The sequence below is a fragment of the Melozone crissalis genome, unplaced genomic scaffold (genome assembly GCF_028551555.1).
Source record: "Melozone crissalis strain CALT ecotype California unplaced genomic scaffold, PUWL_Pcris_2 ptg000061l_1, whole genome shotgun sequence".
In the NCBI taxonomy this organism is placed as follows: domain Eukaryota; kingdom Metazoa; phylum Chordata; class Aves; order Passeriformes; family Passerellidae; genus Melozone; species Melozone crissalis.
In genome coordinates this window covers 20,403,020-20,419,208 of record NW_026535839.1, presented here as the reverse complement: position 1 = coordinate 20,419,208, position 16,189 = coordinate 20,403,020, and the positions used below count along the sequence as shown (strand labels likewise).

Genomic DNA, 16,189 nt, shown 5'->3' with positions numbered 1-16,189 from the left:
CGGCATTAAGTCAGTATGGCCTTTCTCAGCTAACCAACTCTTAATAAAATCCTCCACAGAACTCAGGTAAACCAGTTTTGTGCCTCTCTGTCTCTTGGAATAGACTTAACACTGAATGATAGGAAACATTCAGGTATGGGTGAAGGGAAAAATAAGAATATTGATGCCTGCAAAAAGAGACTTGGAAGTGGCAGAGACATTATAAACAGGGTTTTAATACGATGTGAATTACAAGCACTTGATACAGAGGGGATGATATATTGATTTTCCTCATTCTGAACTATGCCTGTCACTAAGATCAATGGAAGTCACAAACCTATATCAAGGAAATTATAATATGTGGAATTATTTATAGAATGGCTGCTCCAGGTACACATCAATTGCAGCATCATAATGGCCCGACTTATGACTGAGGACAAAGCCATCTATTACATATTGTAAATGAGAAAGTGTGCATTGCCATCATTGCTTCATTTTCCACATTTTTCATAAGTGAAAGGAAGAACTAATAGAAGCATTCTTGTACAGCCTTTTTTTATAAAGAAGCAACAAACATTGTAGAGTTTATCACTAAACGACAACAATTCCACTTACAAACTAAGTCATTAAAAGAACAGCTACAGGCAGTATTTTCCAAAACAGAGTTATGCAATGTACACCAAGGCAAATACGCTGAAACTTTGGGAATCACTTCTGGATTGCTCAAAATTCTGGGCACCCTGAAGAAGCTGAAAAGCAGCAGCACACAGGAGGGCAGCATCTCCAAGCTGCTGGCGGCAAGGAAGCATGAACCTGTAAACGCATGCTTCCCTTTTCCACTGCAAAAGCTCTGTCACCACTGGCAGACAAAGAAAAAGTCTAATGGCTACACAGGCAGGCACCTTTATAATTTTCATATCTCAAAATTATGGCATTTCCAATAAAGTCTGCTTTTGAATCACCATTTACTTCTACAGTTCACTTAGTTTCACAGCAGTCTCTACCTCCCACTGTTAACTCTTAAAAGAAGCCTTTCAAAGGTCAACCCAAACTGTTAGGATTCTAGATGGTAAAACTGAATTTTTCATGTCTACTTGTTCTTCTGAAAGGCTTAAAAGCAATTTGTGGCAATCAGCACAAAGGGATTTGATTGACAAACTTTAACAAAGTGATCTAGAGAAGATTCATTGGGAAAAAAACTGCTAAAATTGCAAATTAAATGGCAAATAGTTTTTCTCTGTCTGCCCTTGAAGGAAAATAGGTTCTCTTCTTAGACGTGAAAATTTTGAATTCGGGAGGGAAAAAGAGGAATTTGGCTGGGTTTTTTTTGTATTTTATTTTTAAACCTCTAGTATTGTGTTAGACTGATAGCAACCAGCATAGTTAGAAGATTTATTTCTTTACTATCCTGATGGTGCAAATTATTTTGTATGCTACTGCCACTACTGCAAAGCCTTTGCTTTAGTCCTCAGACAATCCTATTACCCAAGTCAAAGTAACTCATTTTTCACCTACTTTAAGTCAGTTCTGAAATTCATATACAGGGCAAGAGCAGGATAAAGCTTTTGTCTGTTTGAAAGTACAGCATAACTGATAGATTTTACATTTTTGTAATGGTGCTTCAACCTCATATACCCATTTGCTTGTTTAATTTTTAAGTATTATTCTGATTTTTTTGCCTTTACAACATTCTTCTGTGACTTCAAATTACTGTTGCCTGCAAATATAACTAATGTGTTAATCTTCTCAACTTTCAAATCACTCACATGACATAAACCCACTCAAAACCATTTATATTTTGATCTACAAAAACCTACTACATTTTTTTACTAACAAGTTCAGGTTTTTTAAAATTATATTTATGTCTGTGAAAATTTTCCAATCTCCTACTCTACTCAAAGCTATTCTAACATTATGGCGATTTTATGTAATTAAATTATTTTCCTGTCTGGTAACTTACTGTAGTTTACATACTTTTGTATTTATTGGAGACATACCAGAAAAAAAAAAAAAAGCATTTGAAATGCCAAAAAACAAAATTTAACACAGAAAACTCAGAATTCATTAATGATAAAATATGTAGTTATGAAAGACTGCACAAAACTCATTCACTCACTGAATCACTACAGAGACTGAGGGATTTATGCAAGGTGCAATACATCCAAAACAATACAGCTCAGTTCAACACACCACATCTCACTGCATTAGTAGCACTTGTCAACTAAACCTACAGCTAAGCCATCTCAGCTCATTTACTCTTTATAAAATTACCTTTTCTCTTCAGAGCAGCTATCTTTGCCAAAGGACAAAGGGTTTATGTGGGCAAACCTACAGTATTAATCTACACATTAAGCACCTATTCTGGCAATAATAAATATGAAGGTCCAGAATTACCCATTACAGACCGTAAACATGCTTGTTTACTTATTAGGATCTTTATAAAGCCACCATACAAACAATTTGTGTTTAAGAAAAGTCCAAGATATGATTCAGTTACTTCTTTGCAGGCTGACCAAAATATTTTCTATTAGTTTTGCAGTGACCTTTGTTATATGTTATTCTAGTGTCGGGGATACACATTTTAAAACTCCTCTTGACAATGTGATTAGAACTGTTACTATATGATTAAAACTATATGATTAAGCTCATTAAAACCAATGATGACAGTTTCTTTAGATAATCTAGCATGTGGATTAATTTTATGATTGACATTTGTTTGCTCAAGAAGGTTTTTTTATTCATCAAAGACTCAGGTAATGAAAAATCTTTACATCTTTTAATTACACATTCCTGATAATATCAGCCTCAATTTCTGCATAGTTGCAATTTAGAATAAAACATGTTTTAATTCACTTCTTCTAAAGCACAGTAAAGATTTCATCAGGTATTAGTGGCAAACACCACCAGTCCAAACCTACTTGGATGTTTCTTTTCAATAACGTGACTAGTAAGAATTGCCATGCGTAACAAATTTTTCTTTTGCTTTCTCAGTGTTTGTGTAGATGTCGAACAAAAAATTTAATGACTGCGCAAATGGTTTTTAAAATACCCTCAAAATTGAAAGATAACTTTTTTTAAAAGCAACTGCTGCTCAGACTACTGCTCATATTCTACACTCGGTGAGCTGACCCTTGCAAGATTTCACATATCTGTCTCACAAACTGTTAATGACAGATAAAACACACCGCTGCAAAGAGCCTGCCCTGAGGTGACCCAGCAGCAGTCAGGCTGCTGCTCAGGCAGGCCTGGGCTCTGCTGGGCACTCAGAACCAGCCTCAGACCCTGTGCAGGCAGGCCTGGGCTCTGCTGGGCACTCAGAACCAGCCTCAGACCCTGTGCAGGCAGGCCTGGGCTCTGCTGGGCACTCAGAACCAGCCTCAGACCCTGTGCAGGCAGGCCTGGGCTCTGCTGGGCACTCAGAACCAGCCTGGGCTCTGCTGGGCACTCAGAACCAGCCTCAGACCCTGTGCAGGCAGGCCTGGGCTCTGCTGGGCACTCAGAACCAGCCTCAGATCCTGTGCAGGCAGGCCTGGGCTCTGCTGGGCACTCAGAACCAGCCTGGGCTCTGCTGGGCACTCAGAACCAGCCTCAGACCCTGTGCAGGCAGGCCTGGGCTCTGCTGGGCACTCAGAACCAGCCTCAGACCCTGTGTGCCCGTGGCCCTGGGCTCTGCTGGGCACTCAGCACCAGTCTGGGCTCTGCTGGGCACTCAGAACCAGCCTCAGACCCTGTGTGCCCGTGGCCCTGGGCACTCAGAACCAGCCTGGGCTCTGCTGGGCACTCAGCACCAGCCTGGGCTCTGCTGGGCGCTCAGAACCAGCCTCAGACCCTGTGTGCCCGTGGCCCTGGGCTCTGCTGGGCACTCAGCACCAGTCTGGGCTCTGCTGGGCACTCAGAACCAGCCTCAGACCCTGTGTGCCCGTGGCCCTGGGCTCTGCTGGGCACTCAGCACCAGTCTGGGCTCTGCTGGGCACTCAGAACCAGCCTCAGACCCTGTGTGCCCGTGGCCCTGGGCACTCAGAACCAGCCTGGGCTCTGCTGGGCACTCAGCACCAGCCTGGGCTCTGCTGGGCGCTCAGAACCAGCCTCAGACCCTGTGTGCCCGTGGCCCTGGGCTCTGCTGGGCACTCAGCACCAGTCTGGGCTCTGCTGGGCACTCAGAACCAGCCTCAGACCCTGTGTGCCCGTGGCCCTGGGCACTCAGAACCAGCCTGGGCTCTGCTGGGCACTCAGCACCAGCCTGGGCTCTGCTGGGCCCTCAGAACCAGCCTCAGACCCTGTGTGCCCGTGGCCCTGGGCTCTGCTGGGCACTCAGCACCAGCCTGGGCTCTGCTGGGCACTCAGAACCAGCCTCAGACCCTGTGCAGGCAGGCCTGGGCTCTGCTGGGCACTCAGAACCAGCCTCAGACCCTGTGTGCCCGTGGCCCTGGGCTCTGCTGGGCACTCAGAACCAGCCTGGGCTCTGCTGGGCACTCAAAACCAGCCTGGGCTCTGCTGGGCACTCAGAACCAGCCTCAGACCCTGTGTGCCCGTGGCCCTGGGCTCTGCTGGGCACTCAGAACCAGCCTCAGGCTCTGCTGGGCACTCAGAACCAGCCTCAGACCCTGTGTGCCCGTGGCCCTGGGCTCTGCTGGGCACTCAGAACCTGCCTCAGGCTCTGCTGGGCCCTCAGAACCAGCCTCAGGCCCTGTTCGCTGGCAGCCCTGGCCTGGCTCAGAGTTCCATGGAGCCCCACGTACCTCCTCATGCAATCCAGCGCCCGGATGAAGAAGTCTTTGTGCAGCTGGTGCCTGTCCCTCAGGATGGAGCACTGCTCCAGCGTCACTGACATGGATGTCCTGTCTTTGGCACTCTTGCAGCAGGTGAAGCGCACTCCGTTCAGCTTGCGGCAAATCTGAAACACGGGCAGGCCCCACAGGTCAGCCCTTCCTTCCTACCAGGCTGCGCAGCCCTACAGCTCTGCAAGCCCAGCGAGGGCTTCCAGACAGCTACAGCACTTCTCAAGAAGAAAACACCTTCTGGAAGTTAGTACCAGTACACTGAATTCCTGAATTTGACATGGGACTTTCATAACTATAAAAGAAACAGTTCCTTCACCGTTTCCTCACTGAATGCAGCAGCTGTCCTGTTCAATGAAAGCTAAATTGTCTGAATATCTGATGAATGAAGATATGGTGAGTCTTAACTCACAAACATGAATGTAGCAGACTAACTTCTTGTGAAGGTATGGAGTCAGACACATCTAACTTACATAGTTTTTATTTTCAACAGGTGAACTGTTCAATGTATGGCTCACAATTAATAAAGTTTAACAAATTGCTGCCATGGATTGTCTACTTTCACTTATACTTTGAAAAAGTTATAACACATAAAGGAAACATGACATTTTGGAGGATGATTCTTCCTCTTAGGAATCAATCTGTGGTTGTATCATTCCATTAGTTTATACTATGGTTTCAAATGATATTTTACTAGAAAAAGAAAAATTGAAGGAGAGCTTCTGTGCCCAAATCTACCATTTCCCAGATATAACCTGTCCTGAGAAAAGGTAATACTTTGCTTACACCTATCCCTGGGGAATCACAGGTGTAATGGTACAAAACCTCAAAATGTTTGTGAGAATGCAGCAAGGCAATAAACTACAGCAGGAATCACAAAAAGAAACTTCCCGCATTGGCTATCATGGGAGAGCTCGCAGGATGAACTGGAACATGAACTGAAACATGACCAGTGTCAGTCCAGCAAATAAGTGTTTCTTCATCTAATGCTAATTGCATTCTTAGAAATTCTATTAAACAATAAATACTATTAAATTCTATAAAAATCAAAAAATACTTAGAGCCTTTAAGTTCTTTGTGATACCATGGTGAGGACAATCTCAAAAGTTTAATTTAGGGAACCAATTAAGGGAATCTTACTTAGAATCCAAAGAGGTACAGGATAGTGAAGGAGAACCTATGAGTGTTTCTTCCATCATATAATTGAAAATTTTAAAAGTTAAATCTGTTTAAAAATTTGAACAGTTGCACTGGGATTTAAAACAAGTACTATATGATAATCTGCTTAAATAATTATGTGAAAGAACTGTTTCATTGAAGAGATTAATTCTCTTTGCACTAGTATCTTTGGAAGCCCCCGATTCATTGGGGCTATTCGATGTGAATGAGTCCTAAAAAAATTTTAAAATATTAAAAAATCATTTATAAAATAAAGTAAAAAAATCCCAGGTAATTATTCTGGATGAGTGATGGGCTCATATGTGGAATCTTGTACTTCCACTGCAATAAAAAAGTGATATTGCACAGCTACTGCACTGACAAAGTTTTCTTCTTACATCTTTTTCAATAAATAAATGGAATATAGAATAACAGTGTGTAGATCACTAGGACCAGAAATACACATTTCAGAAAGTTAAAGTAAGGGAACCAAGCAATCATGTCCCACATCATACCTCAAGGACACTAAAAAATTATTTTGAGTAATTTTATATTATCAAAGAATGGATATCAAACAAATCACTCAAATTCTAGCAGGTTCTACCAGTTTAAAAAGTGAGAAAAAGAAATTGTCTGCAAAAAACTATTACAGCACATCTGCCTCCTTTAACCAGTGAGTTTTCCAGTCATTTCCTTAAAATCCATTGCAGTTACAAAGTCAGCAAGCTTATGAAAATGAGTTTATGGTTAGTTCATCAATTTTTTTGAAACAAGAGAGCTCACCGTTGCAGCCAGCCACATGATTTCTACATTCTTTCTCTTTTTGGCCTGGATATTTTGATGAAGACTTTCTAGCAATCCCTTTAAATCATTTTGTTCTTGAAAATGTGGTAAACCTGGGAAAAAAGGACGAAAAAAGTTGCTCATTTTGATAAGGTTGGTCATATGATTGTCCCGACTAAAGAATGCTCATGGTAAAGAACAGGTCTATTATTTACAGCCTTGTTTTGGAACACAGGATAGAAATTACCAGCTAAATATTTAAGGAATAAGCAAACCTTATGTCTTTTGAGTATTGCCTTGTCCTCCCTAAGATCTTCACGTGGAAATTTGAAGTATCTTCAACCTTTATCTTATAAATGGATGGTGAAAAACAAAACCAAATCTCTGCTGTAGTTCTGTTCATCAGCTATTACAGACATTCAAAAGAAATCAGAAAAATAAAAAAAAAACTGAGTGTATTACAACCTGCTTTGATGGGATGATTATTTTTTAAAATTAAAGTAAAAAATTAGGGTTTTGTTTTCAAATTCAAACATCTAGTTTTTGTTTTAAAATATGCCTTAGATTTTTCTATAATGTAAGATAAGGGTTAAACAGCACTTAGTATCCCCTCTAAAAAGTAACAAAGTATATTTCTCCTGAAATTAAGTGGGGCTTTATTTTGAAGTAGAAAATAATTTCAAGTTTTCTTAAAATCCAAAAATTTACCTGCTTGTTCTGGGTATGGAATTTAAGTTGAAGTTTAATTTATCCTACATCTCCAGCAAAAATTCAAGAGTAGGCAATTTAATTTCCCCCTCTGTTTCATATGTATATAGAGGAGGGATTTTTCTAATGTTGCATTTATCCTTGCTAGTTCTGAAAATCAATAAAAACATGCAGAATCTGTTTTTTGAAATTATTTCTTCTCATGGTGGCAAAGTAAAAAGAATTTAAATCATAGTTATCACCAAATAAAGGGGCCAGAATCAAGTGGAACAAAGTGAAACTAAATTGATCAATGGATTTCTTCAAGCAGAGAAAGTAAATTATCCATCCAGTGAGGGGAAAAAACCCCACAACCCAAGCCCTAAACCCAAGCCCAAAAACTTATCCTCAATTGGAAGAAAAAAAATGAGGGAAGTATTAATGAAGGTCAATATCCATTCTCCTAACGTGATCCAAGTTGGAATGATCCCTCTCATCAACAGGCTTTTACCTTTTACATCTAATAAATTCTGTAGTTTCCCTTATCCATGATTCATAGTAAGAAGTACTTTAAATCTATTCAAAAAGAACTAAGTTGCTCCAGTCATACTGTGCTGTCTAAAAAAACTCACAAACAAACAAGAAAAAAAGAAAAAGGGAGGAAAACATACATCCAGAATCTGTTTTGCAATAATTTTAATGTGGATTGTTTTACCTCTGTATCACAAGCTCTGATTGTACATTAGATAATGTAGAGCACATAAAACCACATCACACTCTGCTAGACTATTACACTTATGGGTGCATCTGTTTCTTTAAAACAGAGAGCACAAAATGGCAAAGATGCTTTGAGATGATGCAAATGTATCACTAAACATTCTATTGCTCCCAGTAGCTTTCCTTTGGGTCACAGCAGAAAACGTGACATCTCAGAGGGATGACTTCAGCACAGGTACAGCAAGAGTCTCCTAATTCACAGTACTGCCAAAGGGGTTGCACCTTGACTGGAAATGATCAATGGCCTAAACTCCTTGGGTCCCCCACAGTACCAAACCACCAAATCAGGCTGATAAGGGGGAGAAGCCTGGAAATACCAAACAGCCTTTTTGTTTTCAGGTACTTACGTACTACTAAACAACTATCTTACGTTTTTGGACCCTTACTGTCTTAGTATTTCTATAAAAGCAGTACCATTTTGAGCTATATTTGGTCAGCATTTTTGGTAGGAACCTTGCTGGAAACATGCTCTTATTTTCAGTTTCTGCTAAAAGAATTTAAGAAGTTAACAAATGGGTAAATGACGAAGTGTATGTTCATCCTAAAGACAGAAAGTCAGTGGATGCTTAGTTACAAGCAAGACTATTATTGCCAAGGAGAAATACAGACACAAGAGGAAAACTAACAGCGAAGGTGGCAATACCTTTCAGGGAGTGGGAAATTGAATTCTTTGAAAGGGAATATATGAATGAGGCAGCAGGCCAGGGAGGCTGCCAAGGGTGGATCCAACAGCCTGGCAAATAGGGCTGCAAATGCTCAAATTCTGTTGGGCTTTTTGAGCACTGTTTGGAACTGACAGCTTTGGGAACACAGTCCTGCATTGATTTTGTAGCACAGATTTGGCATTATAGGAAATTATCTGGATAGGTGGGACAAAACCATCAAAAAGCCATCAATATTGAATGCCTCTCACGTGGCCCCAGCACCAGGGTTGCTGCCAGCCTTGTATGGAGGTTTGTCTTCCAGACGAGGGGGAACAGGAGTGGGATTAAGTCCTGCCACAAATGAACAAGTTTGAGAGCTTCCCTTTTTTCCCAGGGGGCTGGTTTAAAAGGCACATTTCTCCAAGGCAAAAGACTGACTCTGTATACTGGCAGGGAGCTACTGGGAAGGGCAGTGGAACCAAAAGATGCTTTATGTTCCACAAAAAATTGTATAAAGAAGAGACTGAGTTCTTAAAGGTAAAGAAAAAAAGCAAGAAAGTTATAATAACCAGAAAATACACGATGAACTAGACACAATTAGTTCTCAAAAGCCTTCACAGTCTGAAAGAAGTCCAGGAACTGTGTGGCTCACTAATAATCCTTCAGGAAGGCAGTACAAGTTTAAATTGTGTTAATGAAAAGTAGCCAATACTGTCTGCATGCAAATTTTTGCTTTTATAAAATAAAATCCATTTATGAGGTAGCAGATCTACCTTAGTCCTAACCTGCATGAGGTTAGTTTTTCGAGGATGTTTTCTTAGCAAGATTCCCCTCAATTAATCACCCAACTTATTGTATGAGTTTCTCTGTAGACATCCTGGAAATAAATACTAGGTCTGTGGGGGGATGGATGGGCATCCTGCCCATCATTTAGGAAGGGCTTTTGTTTCTGTCAAAATGATTAACAAATTAAAATCATCCTGATATAAGAGATAAACATGTATACATACGCATGTGATGTATTAAAGTTTTACATAGCATTTAAACATCAGGCAGTTAAATCTCCCACATTTGGGACTATAGTTTGGGCATTAAAACTAACAGGATTCGATTGATGCAGATGTTTTCTTCAGTCCTTGCTTCTGGCAATCAGAGTAACAGCATAGTAATGCTTATGTTTATAATACAGAAGTTCTACAGAAGTGGAATACAGGGCCTATTCCAATGAAACCTTGTCGTTCATATAATGATGATGTGGCTCATTGCTTGTATTTGATCTGCAGATTTCTCCATGGTTCACCAAACCTCAACATATTTTCAGAATAAGAACAGAGGGTATGACTGAAGCTGATGAAATTGCCCACCAAGTATTTATGTAAAAATACAGTAGGTACAGACTGTCCTCTACATGAAATATTAACAAACTTATTATTTTAATAACTTAAAATAGCTGTTCAGTTCATCATTCCTCTGTTTCATTTTCTCTGTAGTTTCTGCTGTGGCACAAGGCCTGAAATCACTCCTGAGACCAGCAGGGTCATGTACAGGTACAAAATGTTTAAATTTATGGAACAAGTTATGGGATTCTGCTAATATTACTGTCTTATAACCTTCTACCTACTCAAAGCTTTTCAAACCGATTTGGACATTGCATTATTTTGTACTCACAATCAGGAGGCATTTTTTCTGTAAATAACTTGTAATATTCTTTGAGAAGCTCTAAGTTTTCCTGGTTAATGTTTTCCTGCAAAGTGGTATCTCCAAACCTATGAAAATACACAATAAATTATGAAAAAAACCCAAAACCCACAAACAACAACAAAAGATAAATTATCCTTCATAGTTATTTCTTTGCATAAAGAAATAACTTTGGTGCTAAATGCATTAGATTTTGTCAAACATGCAGTAGTTAAGTTCTTGTATGCTTTGGAATTAATTTTTGGAAATGAGATCATCGCTGATGCATACTTCTTCCAAAACTTTATTAACAAAGCAATCTATTTACAAACATGCAATAAGGCACTTATTCTTTTCCCCTCACAAATCGTGAATAAATGGAAAGGCACTTTGGGGGAATTCCAATTCCAAAAATTGGGTACCACAGGCAGAGAACACCAACTCTCCATCTCTTAGTGCTGCTACTGCTTAAGCATACCAATTTCTGTAAGAGCTGGATAATATGGAAGTGACACAAGATGGAAGAGAAGCTTATCTACAAAATAACTGTAGCTATAAAAACAAATATCTTTCTCTCTGAGACCAAGATTTCTACAACAGCCACATTTCACATGCCAAGAAACTAAATCTCACGGTACTACAGGAGATATGATTGTAAAGACACGAATGTCCCCATGACAATTAGGGCCAAAGTTTTGAAATTCATCTTCAGAATAGATTTGAAAAGGGAATGGAGGAGTACAGGAAGAGAGGCATGGGCAGATAAGTGAGAAACTCAGAGAGAAGGGGACACAGATCAGAAGATACCAAATATGCTGCTAAATTGGGAACAAGGGAAGCAAATATTTCAACAGGCCACAGGGAGAAGATGTAACTACTTCCTTAGTAGCCATTGCTGCACTGTCACATGAGAACATTTCTTTTAAATCGGAAACATTCTCAAGTGTATTCTATCAAAAAACAAATTAAAAGATTTTTTTTCTAATACAGTAACATTTCCTAGAAATTTGCCACGAAAGTGTTTTTATATTCTCAGGTTCTTTATCCCACAAACCCCTCCATGTTTTTAGCCATAAATCGTGTGTGGTGTTTTCAGTCTCAAAAACAAATGTACAACTTTAGGAGTTAAGCAGCATTTTGAATTAAGACAAAAGCAGACTGTAACTGCATGCATTAAAGCTGCTTCTGCATTGAACTTATTTTCTTGGCAGATATTAGTACATATCCATATTTATAAATATGCAGTTATTTTGTTTTCTCCTATGGCTTTCTTTGCACACAATGTAAAATGACCACTGGGAACAACACTTCCTGCCACTTCACTTGCAAGCCAGGCATCTTTTCATACCAACTCCTCTACAAGCCCCCAGGTAATCAGGCTATTTCTAAATGTTGTCAAATTTTTCCTCAGACTATTCATAACTCAGTCCTTCCTGCCTATCTCACTCGTGTAAGCTCCCACCAGCCTGCTTCTTGCTTACCACATCATGTCTTACCTCTTATTTTTTGAGTGTCCCACTCAGAACTGTCATGACTGATTTTGTTGGTTTTGCACATTATGAGTTTGGCCACGTCACTCCTCTCAGCACTTTTCTCTTTATGTCATCAGAATAACCTATTTTCATTTTCAAGAAGTTTCCAAGTTCTCTAACCAGCTATCCAGCTCTTTCACAGTAAAATGCCAGATTTTACTGTCTTTAGATTCAGTCTATGTCTCCCATTTCAACTTTCTGCCTAAATTTTCTCACATACCACCACTCAACTTGGAGAAGTGTCCTATAAACATTCACAAAGCTACCTGATGACATTCTTTAGTAGACTTCTTTAAAAGACTGGGTTTACTTGGCTGTCTACAGTGAACAGGAGATAAAATCCTGTGGTGTTTAACTTCTTGCCTATTACCCAGGTTAAGGATTTTCACTGTCTCCCTCCATTACTCCAGCTACAGCTTTGCTATAAGCTTTTGGCTTAGAGCAAATGCAACCTCAAGATAAGCATTAGGTATTTTGGACGCTCTGTTAATAAAAGCAGCTAAAAGAAAAGAAGTTTTAACAAAGTAGCTGTCTGTATTGACATCTTGACTTCTACTTTGCAGTTTTAGCCCTGCACAAATGTGGTAATTTAACATGACTGACAGATACCCTTCTCTTGGAAGAGAAAATTAATACGTTGGTGAATCCATGACTATTATTATACTAATTAATTAGTTTCCAGCAATCTGTTGCAGAGGAGTACTAATTTCTCTAGCTTATCACTTGTTTGGTCTCTTCAAACCCATCTTCAAGATGTAAGAATTTTGAATTTTCAAACTTGTGTGAGAATTTCAGAGTACTGCATACAACCAAAATTCTGCATCTGAAATAGAAATCCATTTTGCACCTGTATCCAAGAGAAACATGGCACCAACTCTGTGAAACGGAGCCCTGCTTATGATCTTATCTTCATCTGGACTTTTTCACTGTTCTACATTGCTTCATAGCTTGTGTTTATTTCCTTTAATACCTTTGAAAATACACACTGAGTCAATGTGAGATTGTCTAAGAGCAAATAACAAAGAAGATTTGTTTCTAATCCTGAGAGATAGCCTGTACCAGCATGGAGTACTTGGACAGAAAATGCAACGTGACTTTTCCTTACCTCTCTGCCAGTGTTTGCTGCTCATTGATTCCAACATTAAAGAGCACTGGATACATGCGAAGCAGCTTTCCCTCTTTAATCTCTTGTGGCAGCAGCTCAAACATCTTTGCTGGGAGCTGGACCTCTATAATGTAATGTTCACTAGGAACAATGAAAACAAGAGTGAGGATGGGGTTCTTGAATGTCAGGAAAAGTTTCTTCAGCCAGAGAATGGTTGAGCAGGTTGAACTGGCTCCCCTGGGAAGTGTCACAGCACCAAGCCTCACAGAGTTCAAGAAGCATCTGAACTCTCAGGCACGGGGTGTGATTCTTGGGAAGCCCTGTGCAAGGCCAGGAGTTGCACTTGATGATGCATATGGGTCCCTTCTAACTCAAAATATTCTGTGATTCTGTAAAGAATGTTCCAAAAGCGCCTCTAATAAAAGAATGGCCTCTAATAAAAGCATGTGAGCTCCTGAACAGAATTTCACCTCCCCTGGGTGGCTGGTGTCTACCACCCACACCAGATGATCAGTGCACTGCTAGACAGTGCCACACACTTTGGATTGATTTGTTTGTGCACACAGAATGTCAGGTTTAAGCACTTTCCTAGAAAAAACAATTACAAGTAAATATGCTGACTCTTCAAGATAAGAATTTGTAGTTTGATTTTTCTGTCTTGCATTTCTACAGTCTTTCACTCTCATTTATTGAGCCATACCATATAACAACCAAAATAAAAATGGAGGGTTTCTAAAAAAATTATTAGAAAATAACTAGATTTTCACCTTTTCATCTTTTCTTTTTACGGTTCACTTCCAATGCTGTTTGATAGGAGCAGTCTTATCACAGCTCTAAGAGGAATGGCACTCCTCCACATAAACCTTGTAGATTTTATTTTTAAATTTTTTTTAATTTTAATTATTCCCAATGTATTGCCTATCATATTCCAGCCTTCCTGTTATTTATTCAATCCCTTCTCAGAAAGCCCATATGATGAGAGTGAATCATCCAGATTAATTAAGTAAATCAGTGGTGAAAGCCCCCTTCAGAGGAAACATATATTTTCTAAAAGTTCCTGCTTTTAGCTGAATTTAATTTACAGTCATCTTAAGAGCAATGATACTATTAAGGAAGTGATTTTTGCAAAATAAAACTATTTGGAGCTTCAGACTAGAATAATAATAAAGATGAAAAATCCATTCCAATCTTGTTAACCCTCAAATAGCCAAAATAAACGGAGTATTGCAGTTTATGTCCTGACATTCAGCAGTACTCACGTGAGATTCATAAAGGATAAGTGATTTTGTGCAAGGATTTCTGAGACTGCCTATGTCCTGTGTGATTTTCAGCAGCTAAAAAAGGCTTCCATTTTTAAAAGTGACTACTAAGTTTTTAATACTAAGTGGCATCGGAGTTTTTTGGTTTCCATCTTAAAAACAATCAAGGCCTAACTCTTGGAACTGCAGTTTCATTTCTCATGCTGAAATACAAATTCAGGACATTCAAAAGCAAAGTTTCTCAGTTAGAGACCACATTTGTAAACAATGGCCTTGTCACTTGTCCAGGGTTCAGTATCCATGTGTGAATAATGCACCAGCAGCTCTGCACAACACAGACGCTGCTCAGATTAATCTGTATTAGTAACTGGAACTTCAGCTTTTTATCAGGAGAGTAACCCAGAGCCTACTGGCTTTTAGAATCCCTACTAACTCACCTTCTAAAAAGTAAAACAATGCACTTTCAATAAAACAGAACTCAGCAACAAGAAAACCATTAGACGGGTTTCATGGGCTACAGATTAAAACTGCAGCTCAGTTTCCTGGGCTCCAAGAAACAAAGTTCTTACCGCCTTCCACTTATAATAGGCAAAAAATCTTCTGACTTGGCTTCAATTACTCTAAACATTACTTTCTGCAAATCTGAAATGCCCACAGCCATGTCTTCGAGCATCCCTGCTTCTTCACCTACATGAAAAGATTAAAGAGACTATTAACAGAGTTGGCAGATCAGTCACTGTATAGGTCAGGGCAAAGCAATATATTTTCCAGTCTGTGCATCTAAAAATCACAGTTCTAAATCCACATTACAGTAACCTACATAAAACCAGACTCATTTCTTGAACTGCTGACAATTCTGTGCCCTAAATGGTAACCATGAGTATTAAGCAATTCTGAAAATCAGCCTGCTCTATATAGACATAAAATAACCTCAGAAAAGCCATTTTTGTCTATTCTGAAAGTTTTCAAAAGGCTTTCCTGCTGATGGAGGACAAAGGTTTTGAGAATAAAAACAAGCATCATGTAAAATGGAGAAGACAGCTATCTCCAAATGAGCAACTGCATAATAAAGCTGCACAAATGCTAAATTCCTCTACTTTAGTCAAAATCTCTGATTCAGGGAATGATTCCAATAGATCTAGTTCAAAGTTTGAAACATAAGGCAATTTCTCCCTCCAAATTTCCTTTTTAATGCATATCAAATAATGGCATGTGTAACAAACTATGAAACTGTTTTCAGGCTATCTTCACATTATCAGCACTGGGGATCAGGGCCGAGGCTGATAAAAGCAGTAAGTGTTTAAATCTTCCGTTTGCATTAGTTTTATAAACCTGCTATTTTGGGTCAGGTCTGCATGGAACAATAAGCAGGCCGTGTTCTCTGAGGAACTCAGAATGAAACAGATTAATAACTTTTGCTGCAGAATTAACAACACAGTGTCAATGACTTCAGCTGTGCTATTATGTGCAAGTCTACTGTCTTGTAAGGACAAGATTTGATTCAGCAAGCCAAATAAGAGGCTTGCTGAGGTTAAAATAAGAACTTCCTGGGTAACTTCTGGGCAGGGAACATAAGGAACTTTGTCCAAGAGCAATACTTACTGTATGTGCTAAGGAGTCCTTCATACTGCACCAGCAATCCAACAGTGTGAAGCTGTTGTAAAAATCCTTGATCATGTAAACCTGTGTGCAATTTGATTGCAAAACCACAGACCAATCCAGCGAGTTGTAAAGATAATTAAAACATGTGCAAGAGTGTTACAAGACAAACAGATACAAGACATTTCAACTGTTACAAGACAAACAGTTA

General features: G+C 39.4%; 2 long non-coding RNA genes across 2 annotated transcripts; both read right to left on the bottom strand.

The window, feature by feature from the left end:
* Positions 1–4,817: 4,817 nt before the first annotated feature.
* Positions 4,818–10,530, bottom strand: LOC128944834 (uncharacterized). The gene is made up of 3 exons (XR_008483825.1): positions 10,475–10,530; positions 6,699–6,811; positions 4,818–4,873 (listed from the first exon to the last, which is right to left on the bottom strand). It is a non-coding gene; the product is annotated as an uncharacterized LOC128944834 (long non-coding RNA).
* LOC128944835 (uncharacterized) lies at positions 10,526–15,041 on the bottom strand. The gene is made up of 3 exons (XR_008483826.1): positions 14,949–15,041; positions 13,121–13,261; positions 10,526–10,572 (listed from the first exon to the last, which is right to left on the bottom strand). It is a non-coding gene; the product is annotated as an uncharacterized LOC128944835 (long non-coding RNA).
* Positions 15,042–16,189: the final 1,148 nt, after the last annotated feature.